General features: G+C 41.4%; 1 protein-coding gene and 1 long non-coding RNA gene across 2 annotated transcripts in view; one reads left to right on the top strand and one right to left on the bottom strand.

Annotated features, from left to right (window-relative positions):
* The window catches only part of LOC126926234 (cyclic nucleotide-gated cation channel alpha-3-like), a 209,548-nt gene that overhangs the window by 167,953 nt on the left and 23,835 nt on the right, over positions 1-17,760 (top strand). The window lies entirely within an intron of this gene.
* On the bottom strand, positions 10,047-14,590 carry LOC126926252 (uncharacterized). The gene is made up of 3 exons (XR_007714441.1): positions 14,491-14,590; positions 11,323-11,610; positions 10,047-10,170 (listed from the first exon to the last, which is right to left on the bottom strand). It is a non-coding gene; the product is annotated as an uncharacterized LOC126926252 (long non-coding RNA).

Here is a 17,760-nt window from a genome sequence, read left to right as displayed (position 1 = left end):
GTAGACGGAGAAACAATATACAATTAGTAGTTTCTTCTTTCGTTGATAGAGTTTAATGTTACAGTCTCTAATACCAAAGACGATTTTAGAACAGAAATCAAAGAATTATTTAAGCTAGATTCAACAATATAAATATACGTATATACGTACATCGTAATCTACATAGGCAAGTTCAATTTCTAGGCTAATAAGATGAAACGAATAAACTATACTGCTAATAATAGAATCATGTACAGAATATACATGTATAATACACATATATTTGATGCAATAATTCAGTAAAATGTTACTTCTGTAGGTATCGTGGCCCGTATTTTATAGGAGAACGCTCCACGTCATTTTCTTATCGAAATGTTTCCATTGGATTGTAAAACGATGTATATGAAATCTCGAGAATGTTCGATCTTAAGTTGCCTCTTTGCGCGTCATTTTGGAGATCGCTAATCGTAAAATGTTCTTTCGTTGTCCACTTTGGATCATTTATTCAGTAGGTACGAACGCAGAACATTTCAACGTTTGTTAAAGTATTACGGACGACTACCAGCGATACAGAAAGTTAGATTCTCATTTATCGTTGCATCGTTAACGCATAGCTTTGTGTTCGATATCATACGATCTTGCCAATGAAATAGAACCTCTCTATCTCGGTAGCGGTATCGTCGTTCGAAGCAGGTTAGTAGAATGGGGTAATCGTTTTACTAAATTACTGCAGGATAACTACGAGAATATAATTATAAATCGACGGGAATAGAAAGGATTTCAATAGCGGAGAGCAAAGCCCCAAAACCATCCGTACGATCCTACTGTCTATATAAACAGGATCGACAAATTGAAAGTTATATTTGCTCGCAAACCGGCGATCAAAGGAACCTTTGTGATCGATCAAAACATACTGATTTTAAAGCAAACTCCACCGAGAACAGTCGCATCGAAGGACCAGCGATCTCGCGACCAACGACGGCGGCGCGGCCAATTGTCACGCAGTTGCCCTTGATTTTCCAACGTATTCTAAACGCGCGATCCTCGCAAACATTACACGCGCGATACTATTAATTATAGCGTTAAGGGATTTACCGGGAACTCGATGCGCACGATATCGGAGCAAACTGGACGCGATAAATAAATTTTGTTCGCAAGTTGAGCTCGCGTTGACCGATTGAAAGGTGCTGGCGAACAAGGACGAGCGGCATGAAAACGGCAGGGATGCTCGTTAATCCGTCAACGGTATTAAACTGGTCGCGGAATCGTTGGGATTCGCGGGACAATTTTATCGGCTTTGTAAACGCCGTTATGAAATGCTACGCGAGGAGCGCGGTTCATTATCGATCAGAAGGATTAAGGTTGCTTTATAGCATCCTCGAGCGATAGGTGTCGCGTGAAACGCCATGTCCTTTATTGCTAATTAATTTTAAGCAGTAACGTGTTAGATACCGCGCGTTACGTATACGATATAGCTATTATACTTGACGACGACGTATATCGAGAATATCGTACTGACCATATACGTAGGGGGTTCGGAGAGCAATCTGAAAAATACTGAAACTAATTTTAGACAAAGACCTTGGGTAAAAATTACAAGAAAGTGCAGCGAATATGTGGTTGCTTCCGTGTAGGATTGATTTTCAGGCTTGTTTCGGATTTTCCTAATGAAATCGTGAAATTCACGCTCTGTTACGCCAAAATGTCCCGTTCGACATTAGGTAAACGTAGGTAAACGTAGGTTCGACGTTAGGTAAAAACGTCCATCCCGTGACCGTGGCTACGTTCGGCGACCGGTTGTGTCACCTCGAGCCCAAGTCTACCGCCGCAAATCTCGGACAAACATAATCGGATTGAATCATAGCAATTATCTCCAAGTTTTATTGCTTAAGTATTGCTGTAATCTTTTGCTATGGGATTGCTCGTTGTTGAAAACGCGAAGCATATTTAAAATAATTAAATAAGTAAATATAAATGTAGTATCGGGGCCAAAAGGCCTAAGGTATCGGTCGAACCGTAAACAAAGTTGCAAGAGCCGCGGCATCGTCAGGTACATCAATGTGTCGTTGGGTCCTTTTAAGTGGACAGTTTTCGGGACACGTGTAAATCGAGAAGTCGGAAGCAGCCTAAAAGGAAAAGATGAACGGCAACGTAATCATTTCGTTGCTTCGAATATCATTTACGAATATCATTTAAATGAAAACATCATTACTTGTCCTTTCCTCTAAGACCCATTTAGATATTACATAAATGACGGCCAGACGCTCGTACCAGCAAATTCGCTAAGACAATATGTATAAGTCGCTTTCAGGTTATCTGAAATTTATTTCGTTTTTTTCTGATTCCAGTTCAAAAATGTTCAATCAGATTTACGTTTGAACTTTGCGGTGGAGTAATTAACGCGTGCGCTGTGTTATATACGATCCACTCTTTCACAACTCTAGCAGTATTCTTAGGATCATTATTTTGTTGGAAGTGGAAATCTTCCAATAATCCTAATTTACGGGTACTTTCTTCGAGGTTATTTTTTTAAATATTTAAATACTTATATGTGAATGACCTTTCTTTCTTTCTCCTACCGCTATGCTCTCTTCTTATCCTTTTCTTAATCCCTCTTTTGCTTTGATATTGAATTGATAGATAGATATTGAATAACGTAGATATTGAATATTGTCGGGCTAATTAAAATTAATATTGAATAACATCGGACTCAACTTGTCCGACTCCCCTCACTGTGCAAAATTTTTTATTTCGCTATTCTTGATTCTCACTCTGAGTTAGTTTTCCGTTAATGTCAATTTTTCTCATTTTCTCCTCCAATTTCTCTCTGTTTATCCTGTCGAAGTCCGCAAAGCAGGCATATAATTTCTCTTTTTCTCTTCTCCACTGTTTATTTAAATACTTATATTTATCAAATATTCGCTCAATAAATACGAAATTTCCGGTGTCACTGGCAGCCACACACCCGCACACCACGGCCGATACACCTACGTGTTTCACTGTTTGATGTAAACGTCAGATTTACAATGCCGTATTTGTTTCCCCCGGAAAGATGACTTTATTAATATAGATTTTTGCGAAAATCGATTCTTTTTGCGAATTACCGCGTTAATCGCGAGGACGCTAATGAAATTTTAGTGTTTCCACTAATACGCACGATATATCGGTAAAAATTGTGTACCAGCGTCGGAATACGTGGTTCGTGCGAATGAAAATGCAAATACGAGGATCCATTATACATAGAAGGATTTTATTTCGTGGCCGGTAGTTGATAAATTCGTCGCATCATCGACTATCGATGATAACATTGCGGTTCGATGTAGAGCCGCCATTTAGATTTCCGGTAATCATAGTTGGTCACTAGTTACGCAGAAAATCGAACCTATCGCCGCAAATTGATCGTCAAACGCGGCCACAAGCGACAGACACGTGCCATGTAAATCAGAATTGCCGATGTGGAACGTGCAACAAGCAGAAAATATAGCATTCGTATGAAAATATTCTTCGTTTCACCTCCGCGTCGTTCCACCATTATGTTAATTAGTTGCTGTGACGGGGGTGCGATTAATTATTAACACGGCAAACGTATATTAACGTGTAGTGGAGTGGAATTACGGTTCGCGAGTTTCTCTCTTCTTATTTCTTCTACGAAGAAAATGTAACTTGACTCGCGTTGACTTAAATCGACTCAAGTTTCGCTCGAATTAAGTTGGCAATTGTTTACGGTACTCGATTATTTATGCCGAAGGTAAAGTAAAAATGCATCGACGATGGAATTTACGAGCAACTAACTAAACCATCGATCGGTTCGAACAAGAAGGCCAAATAGAGTCGTTCCCAGACCGCGAATTTCCTATACCGCCGATTGGCAATGTAATATCGAGACACGGTGCACAGCGCGCAATTTGCATCGAGGACACGCATGAAAATGTGCATATAACGCGCAAATTTACCAGTAACTTGATATCGGCTGATTCGAACTGTGTGAAAGTTTCTATTTACCTTTGCGTCGTTTACCCTACGGTCGGCCTCGGTTCAAGTACCTTAAAAATCTGTATTTTGTCTGGTCACATTCGGGAAACGCCGCGTAGTAGTAGTAAATTTTCGTTCAACTTTCAACATTTTCTTGCACCGATGTGATCGAGCACTCGATGCTCGACTAAATCGTGATTGCGAATGGATTTCAATAAAAAAGATGTTGAAACAGGAATTCTGAACAATTTCATTTTTACAAACAGGCGAAAAAGCGGGTCACCTTTCTGTGCGAAATGGTCAAAGCAAAAGTGATAGGAAAAAGCATCTGTAAATATAGAAATCTAACGGACATACCGACCGATCAGTTGGACAACTCCAGTAAAATCGACGAGACTTCGGGGAACGGCTAATTAATAAACGATACTTCAGCGCGCGATTTAAAAGAATAGCTGGTTTCCGGGCGGAAACGAGCGTGTCCTGTTTGCATCAGTTGGACGCATCGTTAAATCGTGTCCGAATAGGACTATAAATTATTTGTTCCTGCGTATTTTATGAACGCATCGAGGACAAAGCACGGCTATAAATCATCAGATACCATACGCATCGGTCTATTTTTATTCGCGAATTACGACCAGAGCAACGATTAATTGTCCTCGTGCGGGGTATCGTTGCTGTTATCTTACTGTTCGTGTCTCGATGGCGGACGACGATAGGAAAGACACGAGTTTCTGATGTTTTCGAAGCATCTGGAATGCGTCAGCTACAAGAACGTGTAATACAAAATGGACAGGTATCCATATGAAAGCGATAGGATTAATTAATTAAACGTGCAGGTGTAAAATAAACGGAATGTATATATTATATAAGCGATGTGAATAGAACGTTCGAATATGGTCGCAAAGCGAAATAAATGAAAACCGCAAATGTCTCTCCATACAATTTTTCTTCGCGATCATTATCTCTCGTCGTTTATATTTTGCCAGATATTTGAGCGAGTTTTGCAAGTTGAACAAGACGTCTCGTGTATTAGGATCCGCGCTCGAAGCAGGTAGTGTCCCTAATTTTCCACGGACAACGTTCGTATCTAGGATTATTTAATATCGCGGCAAATATCACAGGCTGGAAGAATCTTTTATTAAACGGTCGGAACAAGAATGGAACGGTTTGTCGAGAGAAAGGCGAGGAGTGGGAAAAAGGGCGCGCGATCGTCGTGTGTATGCAAATCGTCGTCGTTTTCTTCGTCTCGAGTCGAAGGTTGTAGCCCGAGACGGCAAACAATTCTCGTTTATGAAAGAAGGCTCGACGATATTTCTGCGGGCGGACCTTTGGAAAAATGCTCGGCATTTCGGCGAGCTGCGAGAGCCTCCCTCCTCGAAAAAATGCGCTCGTTCGATGCATTTTCTCCGAGTAGTTCCAACGTCGAACGGCCGTTGAAGCGCCCTCGTGTCAGAACGAGAACGAAAATGCCGCTTTTCCTCGCGGATCGAACGCGATCCGCAGCGATGAATTTTTCTATGAAAGCGCGTTGCACAACAAAAGTAAGAGGACCAGGTTTTGTCACTGCTCTCTGCTTTCTATTTCTCCTCGCCAAAAACATAGCCCAGGCGTGCTACCTTTAATTTCTCAGTGACGCGTATAGAGTTCTTGGTCCATCACGCTGCCTCCTCCCATTTGTCGTCGAATTGCTCACATTTTCTCTTTCCTTGTGTAACGATAATAATATTGGAACCCATCAGGACGTCACGCGTCATTGAGAAATTAAAGATAGCACAACTGGGTTATCTGTTTGTCGAACAGTGTATGAGCAAATTCTTCGTTTCTTTATTTGCCTTGCCGTGCAGCGAGGGGATTAAAAGTTCAAGCAAAGATACATTTCAACGAAGTCTTGGACTCGTGTAGTGTATCTGTTCAACGTAGGCATCGAGTTGTACGTTCGATTTAGGATATTGCTCTCCGTCGGATGGGATAGCCGAGTGCGAAAGATCGATAACACAGACACCAGCAAGAGGTAGTTTAGCGATTCGGAATTTGCGGTTAATGCGTTGATAACCGAAGAGCTTGCAAATTTTTTCCCTCGAAAGCGGGAAGCCCTAAAAGAAGAAACCATATTCGGCTTATCTTTACGTGCTGCTCCTCCATCAGATCGCTTGTGCCACGGCTTCCCAGACGCCCTGTACGTAACTGCAAGCTGAACACGCGTATAACGTTATATACTCTACGAACTTTACGAAGTTCCTAATTTCGTTAACTTAACCTGATCCTAACCTACACCTTCATCTTACCCTACATTCCTCGCCTACTCTCTCGCTTATGCCACGTACTTTCTTTTCCGCGAGCAAGGAAAAACAGTCGAGATATACACCGTGGACAAGTTATACCATGTTCGCTGTAATACGAATGCGATTAGAGAGTTCTGGGTTGTTCGACGTAGTATGCCGAAGGTAAAATAAAATGTGTAGAAGTTACGGGCAACTAACAAAGGCATTGATCGGCTCGAACAAGAAGGCCGAATAGAGTCGTTTGCAGTGCGTATCGAATTTCCCACACGGCCGATTGACGATGTAATATCGAGACACGGTGTACAGCGCGCAATTTGAATCGAGGTTCGGGACAAAGATGAAAATATGCACGTAAACGCGCAAATTTCTCTGTAATTCGATATCGGACGTGTGAATATTCCTATTTACCTTTGCTGTGGTTTACCCCATCGTAGCCCAAGTAGCCTGAAAATCTGTATCTTTCTCTAGCCACACACGGTAACTTTTTAGTAAACAACAAGAACAATCTGTTCCTGTTTTTTCCCAAGTTTTGCGTATAACAGACGTATCTGTCTTCTCGTCTCGTGAGATACATCACACCGACGTCTAACAAAGGACAGAGTTATCGCTCAATTTCCAAAATTTTCTTGCATCGATCCGATCGCATGTACACTTCTCGACCAAATCGTGATTGCGGATGAATTTCAATAAAAAGGACAGAGAAGATGCGGATTGGTATCCGAGGAGATAAGACGGAGGAAATAGCGAATTCCTTTAGAGAAAACGTCAGCGAATCGACTTGGATCCGGCAACAGATTGTCGCTCGGCTAACAGTGTATTTTATTTTATAGCCGAGCGAGAAGACATTCGCGTGCTTGTAGCGGGCGATACGAATTTCTCTTTAGATCGTTACAGAGAAGAAACGTGGCCCGGGGAATCACTTCAGGATCGTTCCTGTCCTGGACAGAAATTTATGTCTCTATTGCTTTACATTCGGCCGCTTTATCGTCGTCCGGGGTAAACATCACGATGAATGGAAATCGATTTCTTTTACGGCTCTCGGATTAAATCGAAGATATACACTTGTGAAATAAGCGTCGATTTATTGCGTTCTACGCGTAGGCGCGCGTATTAGCTGTCGAATTCGTTCAATTAGTTTGCTGCTAGTTACGATTGTTATACAGTGTAACGATAATTATTGTTATTTATTTCTACTTTAGGTTTACAGCATATTACAAAGACGTTGTTCTTTGGCATTCTTATTCCTAGTTTCTTGCACTGTATTTTATATTCTTATATGGAGTTCTTTTGAAATTACAATGCTCACAAGCAGTGGAACCAGAACTAATTTAAGGGGACCACGCGTTATCACTTGAAACGATCGGGTAGAATTAAGTTAAAACGATCGTTTGGAATTTTCGAACGTTTCAAAACGTAAACGCGATGACGTTTTTCTTGGTGTATTTTCATTTTAGTTCTCGCTTGGTTAAACATAAATTATCCTACGTTCCAAAAGATATTTGTACTATATTCGATATCATTATGATTGATTGTGAAATCGTACAATACAATTTCGAATCGTCACCCGAGCTTCGACGTATGACATATCAAGTGTTAACGACAGTTATGCGATTAGAGACTCGCTGCAAACGTTTGTTGCAAACGTTAAATGACAAGGCGACAAATATTTTCCTTTCGAAAGCTTGCAATTCTTTTGTGAAGTAATATTTCTCATTTTAATCACAGATCGGCAAGATATCGCACGCATAGCTTTAGTTTTCTCTTTCCTCTCTTTCTTTTTGTTACTTTCTTTTTTTTTTACACCATAGAAACATTAAGGAAGTTTCAAACCGCAGCACTTACAGTGACCCATGAAAATATCTGGACATTTACTGTGGAAACCTTTTATGGATGCATTATGCGTGTTGTGCAAAACATTTTTTGAACTTCGTTAGTAGCATTATGAGATACGACGATGAAGATTATGTTAGCAATGTTTGAAACAGATTCGAAAATGTTCGCGCAAGTTGTTAGACGCTTGATACGAGCATAAATTTCGTAAAATTCACGGAACTGTAATATATACACATGAATGGCCTTGTACACACCGCGATAAAACTATGCAACACTGTACAAAATCACACAAACCTGTCTTATCAGTAGGATCTTCGCCCTCCTGCATAAACGTGTCATCTATTTTGAAAATATTCTAACATACATGTATAGTACTTTGAACAATATTATAAGAATACTATAAAATTTCGAAGGATAAAAATTGTGTACATACACACTGCCACTATTATTAACTACCATAAAACTGTAAGGCACGCTTTTCACAAACAATCAACTGAAAAACGTTGTTGCGTATAACCTCCAATATTTTCCAGGGGACAGATTTACATAGCTTTTGGAACGCGTTTGGCTTTCAACCTTTCCATCTTTCTTCCACGCAGAACTCTGATTCGATTTAAAAGTGCGAAGAAATGCATCACTTCATGGCGTTCCCTTCCTTTTCTTTATCTGGTACATTTGTCTGCATCTTGGTTCCTTGCGTTCACGTGCATCGAGCAAAACGAGTTCTGGTAGGGACAGTACAGTTGACTGAATTTCGGAAGGGCGGATAAAAATTCTATACAATCGACTCAGAAACGTTGTTGCGTGTATCCTCCAACATTCTTTCAAGACACATTTCCATAGGTGCTGCACCGCATTTTCAACATTTCACCCTTCATGCAGACAGAACATTAATTCGATATAAAAGTGCGAGGAAATGCTTCACTTCGTTGCGTTCCCTTTCTTTTCATTATCTCGTACATTTGTCTGCATCTTGATTACTTGTATTCACGTGCACCGAGCAAAACGAGTTCTAAATACTACAGTGACAAAATTTCGGAGTGCAATCAGACGGATAGAAATTCTATGCAATCGACTGGAAAACATTGTTGCGTGTATCCTCCAACATTCTTTCGAGGCACATTTCCATAGGTGTTGCACCGCGTTTTCAACACTTCACCCTTGATGCAGACAGAACTTTGATTCGACTTAAAAGTGCGAAGAAATGCATCACTTCGTGGCGTTCCCTTCCTTTTCTTTATCTTGTACATTTGTCTGCATCTTGGTTCCTTGCGTTCACGTGCATCGAGCAAAACGAGTTCTGGTAGGAACAGTACAGTTGATTGAATTTCGGAAGGGCGGATAAAAATTCTATGCAATCGACTCAGAAACGTTGTTGCGTGTATCCTCCAACATTCTTTCAAGACACATTTCCATAGGTGCTGCACCGCATTTTCAACATTTCACCCTTCATGCAGACAGAACATTAATTCGATATAAAAGTGCGAGGAAATGCTTCACTTCGTTGCGTTCCCTTTCTTTTCATTATCTCGTACATTTGTCTGCATCTTGATTCCTTGTATTCACGTGCACCGAGCAAAACGAGTTCTAAATACTATAGTGACAAAATTTCGGAGTGCAATCAGACGGATAGAAATTCTATGCAATCGACTGGAAAACATTGTTGCGTGTATCCTTCAACATTCTTTCGAGGCACATTTCCATAGGTGTTGCACCGCGTTTTCAACACTTCACCCTTGATGCAGACAGAACTTTGATTCGACTTAAAAGTGCGAAGAAATGCATCACTTCGTGGCGTTCCCTTCCTTTTCTTTATCTTGTACATTTGTCTGCATCTTGGTTCCTTGCGTTCACGTGCATCGAGCAAAACGAGTTCTGGTAGGAACTGTACAGTTGGCTGAATTTCGGAAGGGCGAATAAAAATTCTATGCAATCGACTCAGAAACGTTGTTGCGTGTATCCTCCAACATTCTTTCCAGACACATTTCCATAGATAATGCACCGCATTTTCAACATTTCACCCTGGATGCAGACAGAACTTTAATTCGACTTAAAAGTGCGAAGAAATGCATCACATCGTGGCGGTTCCCTTCCTTTTCTTTATCTTGTACGTTTGTCTGCATCTTGGTTCCTTGTATTCGCGTGCATCGAGCAAAACGAGTTCTAAAATGGCAATTCCCGAAACTTCGGATTGCGATAAGACGGATTGAAATTATATGCAACCGACTGAGAAACGTTGTTGAGTGTGTCTTCCAACATTCTTTTGAGGCACATTTCCATAGATGCTGCACCGCGTTTTCAACATTTCACCCTTGATGCAGACAGAACTTTAATTCGATATAAAAGTGTGAAGACATGCATCACTTCGTGGCGTTCCCTTTCTTTTCATTATCTCGTACATTTATCTGCATCTTGTTTCCTTGTATTTACGCGCATCGAGCAAAACGAGTTCTATATTACGTATCTACGAAACGTCGGATTGTGATAAGACGGATTGAAATTATATACAACCGATTGAGAAACGTTGTTGAGTGTGTCTTCCAACATTCTTTTGAGGCACATTTCCATAGCGGTTGAACTGCTGTTTCAACATTTCACCCTTGATGAAGGCAAAACATTAATTCGATATAAAAGTGTGAAGACATGCATCACTTCGTGGCGTTCCCTTTCTTTTCATTATCTCGTACATTTATCTGCATCTTGTTTCCTTGTATTTACGCGCATCGAGCAAAACGAGTTCTATATTGACAAGGTACGAAACGTCGGATTGCGATAAGACGGATTGAAATTATATGCAACCGACTGAGAAACGTTGTTGAGTGTGCCTTCCAACATTCTTTTGAGGCACATTTCCATAGGGGTTGCACCGCTTTTTCAACACTTCACCCTTGATGCAGACAGAACTTTAATTCGATATAAAAGTGTGAAGACATGCATCACTTCGTGGCGTTCCCTTTCTTTTCATTATCTCGTACATTTATCTGCATCTTGTTTCCTTGTATTTACGCGCATCGAGCAAAACGAGTTCTATTTTGACAAGCTTCGAAACGTCGGATTGCGATAAGACGGTTTGAAATTATATGCAACCGACTGAGAAACGTTGCTGAGTGTGCCTTCCAACATTCTTTTGAGGCACATTTCCATAGGGGTTGCACCGCTTTTTCAACACTTCACCCTTGATGCAGACAGAACTTTAAATCGGTTTAACAGTGTGGAGAAATGCAACACTTCGTGGCGTTCCCTTCCTTTTCCTTACCTTGTACATTTGTCTGCATCTTGGTTCTTCGAATTCACGCGCATCGAGCAAAACGAGTTCTATAATAACAGCTGGCGAAACGTCGGATTGCGATAAGACGGATTGAAATTATATGCAACCGACTGAGAAACGTTGTTGAGTGTGCTTTCCAACATTCTGTTGAGGTACATTTCCATAGGTGTTGCACCGCGTTTTCAACACTTCACCCTTGATGCAGGCAGAACTTTAAATCGGTTTAAAAGTGTGGAGAAATGCAACACTTCGTGGCGTTCCCTTCCTTTTCTTTATCTTCTACATTTGTCTGCATCTTGGTTCCTTGTATTCACGTGCATCGAGCAAAACGAGTTCTAATGTGAAGATTCTCGGAACTTCGGATTGCGATAAGACGGATTGAAATTATATGCAACCGACTGAGAAACGTTGTTGAGTGTGTCTTCCAACATTCTTTTGAGGCACATTTCCATAGATGCTGCACCGTGTTTTCAACATTTCACCCTTGATGCAGACAGAACTTCAATTCGACTTAAAAGTGCGAAGGAATGCATCACTTCGTGGCGTTCCCTTCCTTTTCTTTATCTTGTACGTTTGTCTGCATCTTGGTTCCTTGTATTCACGTGCATCGAGCAAAACGAGTTCTAATGTGAAGATTCTCGGAACTTCGGATTGCGATAAGACGGATTGAAATTATATGCAACCGACTGAGAAACGTTGTTGAGTGTGTCTTCCAACATTCTTTTGAGGCACATTTCCATAGATGCTGCACCGTGTTTTCAACATTTCACCCTTGATGCAGACAGAACTTCAATTCGACTTAAAAGTGCGAAGAAATGCATCACTTCGTGGCGTTCCCTTCCTTTTCTTTATCTTGTACGTTTGTCTGCATCTTGGTTCCTTGTATTCACGTGCATCGAGCAAAACGAGTTCTAATGTGATAATTCTCGAAACTTCGGATTGCGATAAGACGGATTGAAATTATATGCAACCGACTGAGAAACGTTGTTGAGTGTGTCTTCCAACATTCTTTTGAGGCACATTTCCATAGATGCTGCACCGTGTTTTCAACATTTCACCCTTGATGCAGACAGAACTTCAATTCGACTTAAAAGTGCGAAGGAATGCATCACTTCGTGGCGTTCCCTTCCTTTTCTTTATCTTGTACGTTTGTCTGCATCTTGGTTCCTTGTATTCACGTGCATCGAGCAAAACGAGTTCTAATGTGAAGATTCTCGGAACTTCGGAATGCGATAAGACGGATTGAAATTATATGCAACCGACTGAGAAACGTTGTTGAGTGTGTCTTCCAACATTCTTTTGAGGCACATTTCCATAGATGCTGCACCGTGTTTTCAACATTTCACCCTTGATGCAGACAGAACTTCAATTCGACTTAAAAGTGCGAAGAAATGCATCACTTCGTGGCGTTCCCTTCCTTTTCTTTATCTTGTACGTTTGTCTGCATCTTGGTTCCTTGTATTCACGTGCATCGAGCAAAACGAGTTCTAATGTGAAGATTCTCGGAACTTCGGATTGCGATAAGACGGATTGAAATTATATGCAACCGACTGAGAAACGTTGTTGAGTGTGTCTTCCAACATTCTTTTGAGGCACATTTCCATAGATGCTGCACCGTGTTTTCAACATTTCACCCTTGATGCAGACAGAACTTCAATTCGACTTAAAAGTGCGAAGAAATGCATCACTTCGTGGCGTTCCCTTCCTTTTCTTTATCTTGTACGTTTGTCTGCATCTTGGTTCCTTGTATTCACGTGCATCGAGCAAAACGAGTTCTAATGTGATAATTCTCGAAACTTCGGATTGCGATAAGACGGATTGAAATTATATGCAACCGACTGAGAAACGTTGTTGAGTGTGTCTTCCAACATTCTTTTGAGGCACATTTCCATAGATGCTGCACCGTGTTTTCAACATTTCACCCTTGATGCAGACAGAACTTCAATTCGACTTAAAAGTGCGAAGGAATGCATCACTTCATGGCGGTTCCCTTCCTTTTCTTTATCTTGTACGTTTGTCTGCATCTTGGTTCCTTGTATTCACGTGCATCGAGCAAAACGAGTTCTAAAATGGCAATTCCCGAAACTTCGGATTGCGATAAGACGGATTGAAATTATATGCAACCGACTGAGAAACGTTGTTGAGTGTGTCTTCCAACATTCTTTTGAGGCACATTTCCATAGATGCTGCACCGTGTTTTCAACATTTCACCCTTGATGCAGACAGAACTTCAATTCGACTTAAAAGTGCGAAGGAATGCATCACTTCGTGGCGTTCCCTTCCTTTTCTTTATCTTGTACGTTTGTCTGCATCTTGGTTCCTTGTATTCACGTGCATCGAGCAAAACGAGTTCTAATGTGAAGATTCTCGGAACTTCGGAATGCGATAAGACGGATTGAAATTATATGCAACCGACTGAGAAACGTTGTTGAGTGTGTCTTCCAACATTCTTTTGAGGCACATTTCCATAGATGCTGCACCGTGTTTTCAACATTTCACCCTTGATGCAGACAGAACTTCGATTCGACTTAAAAGTGCGAAGAAATGCATCACTTCGTGGCGTTCCCTTCCTTTTCTTTATCTGGTACATTTGTCTGCATCTTGGTTCCTTGCGTTCACGTGCATCGAGCAAAACGAGTTCTGGTAGGAACAGTACAGTTGACTGAATTTCGGAAGGGCGGATAAAAATTCTATGCAATCGACTCAGAAACGTTGTTGCGTGTATCCTCCAACATTCTTTCAAGACACATTTCCATAGGTGCTGCACCGCATTTTCAACATTTCACCCTTCATGCAGACAGAACATTAATTCGATATAAAAGTGCGAGGAAATGCTTCACTTCGTTGCGTTCCCTTTCTTTTCATTATCTCGTACATTTGTCTGCATCTTGATTCCTTGTATTCACGTGCACCGAGCAAAACGAGTTCTGAATACTATAGTGACAAAATTTCGGAGTGCAATCAGACGGATAGAAATTCTATGCAATCGACTGGAAAACATTGTTGCGTGTATCCTCCAACATTCTTTGGAGGCACATTTCCATAGATGCTGCACCGCGTTTTCAACATTTCACCCTTGATGCAGACAGAACTTTAATTCGACTTAAAAGTGCGAAGAAATGCATCACTTCGTGGCGTTCCCTTCCTTTTCCTTACCTTGTACATTTGTCTGTATCTTGGTTCTTTGTATTCACGTGTATCGAGCAAAACGAGTTCTGGTAGGAACTGTACAGTTGGCTGAATTTCGGAAGGGCGGATAAAAATTCTATGCAATCGACTGAGAAACGTTGTTGAGTGTGTCTTCCAACATTCTTTTGAGGCACATTTCCATAGATGCTGCACCGCGTTTTCAACATTTCACCCTTGATGCAGACAGAACTTTAATTCGACTTAAAAGTGCGAAGAAATGCATCACTTCATGGCGGTTCCCTTCCTTTTCTTTATCTCGTACGTTTGTCTGCATCTTGGTTTCTTGTATTCACGTGCATCGAGCAAAACCAGTTAGACTAGTTAAAGTTTTAGTCTAGTTAGACTAAAAGTGCGAAGGAATGAATCACTGCGTATCGTTCCGTTGCTTTTCGATGCTAGTATTGTTGTGAATAGCTACCAATAGACCACGCTTCGTGTCAGTCGAACGCATAATTGCCGTTTTCTTCCGTGTCTTTATCTTGATCACCTATCTGCATCTTTGTTCTTCTTAATTTATGCGCTTCGAACAAATGGAGTTTTCACAAGATGCATGGAACCTGTCAAATTGCGGAAAGGCGACGTATTTTTTCTAACCGTGTCTTCGTACCAAGCTTCTAAGTTTGTCCTTTCTCATAGTTTTTTACTTGCAAGCTTCGATAAGTTGAGATCTCTACAGTTTAAATACTTTTTTCGCTCTAACGTTCGGGATACCGAGATTGGACTGTGTTCCCTGGCGGTTTTATTCTCAGAATAATGTTCCACTGCTTCTGCGATACGTACACTCGAATCATTGTATGGGAAAATAAATACATCATTAGCTATGCTTTGCTCATATTCAAGTAATTTCGTGTTCACGATATTACGTTACTTTAAAGGGAATAAAAAAGAAAGAATAAACTCTAAAATATTTCATGGATCAGAGAATTAGTGGCAGAAGCAGCAGAGAATAATTTACACAGCGCACGTAACAGGGGTTGTGTGCTGTGCATTTTTGCATCCGGAAATCAATATCGTAAATATTTCGGAATGATATGGACAACATCGGAGCATCTTGGTCTGGTCCACTTTCCTGGAGAATTCCGTAGAATATCGTGGCCTGGTCAATGACCTGCGGTATCTCTGTACGTGTAGTATACAATGTCCTGTCGAACGGAAATCGTTCCGCTTTAGTGGTGCAGTTGCAAAGGACCCAGAGAAGCAGTAGCAGGTCAGCCAGCCGATGCATTCTTGTCCGCCACTAAATAAAACTAGGAGAAGACGTCCTCTGCTACGTCGATTCTTGCTTCTGAATATCGATTTTATCTCTACCCGCACGCCACAATGTTGCAGCGCGAGACAAAACGTAAACAAGGTTCTGCACGCGATCTCCTACCCATTTCCGATTTTATGTCGCTATTTTATCGCTTAGCTGATCAGCATATAGCTGTCGATAAAACTGCGCCTTTTTCTTACAAGGCGTTTCGTTCTTGCTCTGCGAAGCGAGCAATTTTTGACTGCGTGCATTGCGTTGTTCGGCAGACCAAATCGCCGCAGTATCGCCACAACGACGATACAAATGATCAATGTGTTTCAAATCTCCTCGCCTATTTGTAGCCGGCGAAAGTTTCAGAAGAACAATGTCTACCTTGCTTAATATGTTTCGTGAACAGCCTGTGTGTTTCGGAATGAAATGTACGCGATAGAACACGTATAATAAGTATACGAGAAAATATGGAAGAATGCACTTGGGTTGAGCCGTAGTTGGTTTCGTTGTTACCAAGTTTCAGTGGCCGAAGTTAATCTCAATTTTCTTTAAAATCTTAACGACGCCGGGGCTAAATCTCAACTCGTTTCGTGAGCTGTGTTACGCGAGCCATAACATCGCGGTGAAGCGAAAGTTCTCAGCGAGAGAAGTTGGCCGAGTACTCGCAATTTATAATGTTACGATGGATGGACGGATCTGCACGAGCTCTGGCTACCTTATTGACTTTCTTCCCAACTCGCCAGCAACAGACGGACGACATCGACTTACAGGAAACGGCGATCCTCGAGCACCTTCGACATTCCCAAGTGCTTCTCCAAACGAATTCATCGCGCAACTTTAACCGAGTACCTGCTACTAATAGAAATCCACTTTACTAGTTCATCAGCCGGAGCCTCTCATATCCGCGCGGATAGAGTGGCGAAAATAATCGAGTAATGGAACAACCGCTTTCGTCACGTCGAGTTTCTTTCGTTCGTACGGAGACGACCAGAGTGTCAACTGTAAACGGATACGAAGAGATCGATAACATATTAAGAAATTACACAAGTGGAAGAGTTGGTTGCAATAAATTATTGCGTGTAATTGCGCGCCCCGTTGTAAGAAACAACGAACTAAGAAACGTAGAATCTGATCAAATGTGAGGTGATAGGTTGCGATAGTTGTAGTTGCTGGATGTCCGATGTAAGCTTTCGCAGTGATATCGGCGCTTCCTTGCGGCAGAAGCTAGCGACAAAGAACGATCCTCTTTGCAGAAATTGTGCGTTACGTACGATGTACCGTAATACTTGGCTGCTGCAGGATGCATAGGTCGATTACCCTAGCGTTATGAGAGAGCGTACGAAGACAGACTGTTTCAAAGAATCCTGCGACACGCACGCTATTCTTTCTTTATTTATTCCGTGAGGCAATAATGGTAAAACGAAAGGACAGGTCCCAGAGCCACGTTGTTGCAGTAGCACGAAAATGAATTAAATGTAGACACAGCAATCTACGCAAACGAGAGTAGAACTTAAAGAATAACAACGTTGTTATCTCTAGAAAATAACAAGCAAGTCGAATGTCGTGTTCGAATAGCTGGCATGCGGTCGCAAAAACGACCCTGGAAACAAACGATTAAATATCGCGGACGTTGTAATTTGCTACCTGTTACTGGCTTTATCTCCGCGGTATCGATTATTGCTTTGCGTTATCGCGCATTCAGTTTGAAGGATTCCATAAATAAGGATAAGATCGGTATTTCTCCGATTAACAGAGATGGGATACGGTAACGAAAGTGAGGAAATTTTCCAATGACATTCCCGCAACGATGGATGTAAAAGAAAAAAGAAGAAGAAGAAGTGTGCGCGGAACCACTGTGTCGACTGTGCAGACGCAACAGTCTTTATTTCATCGGATCAGCTGTATCGTTAAAGAGTTCGGCTCACCGTAGCCAAGCTTCTTCTATCAGAGGTCCGATCATTTCGATGATTGGAAACTGAAAGCCGGAGGGAAGA

Source organism: Bombus affinis, chromosome 17 (genome assembly GCF_024516045.1).
Source record: "Bombus affinis isolate iyBomAffi1 chromosome 17, iyBomAffi1.2, whole genome shotgun sequence".
Taxonomy (NCBI): domain Eukaryota; kingdom Metazoa; phylum Arthropoda; class Insecta; order Hymenoptera; family Apidae; genus Bombus; species Bombus affinis.
The sequence above is the reverse complement of the archived record's forward strand: the minus strand, read 5'-3'. Positions and strand labels throughout refer to the sequence as shown.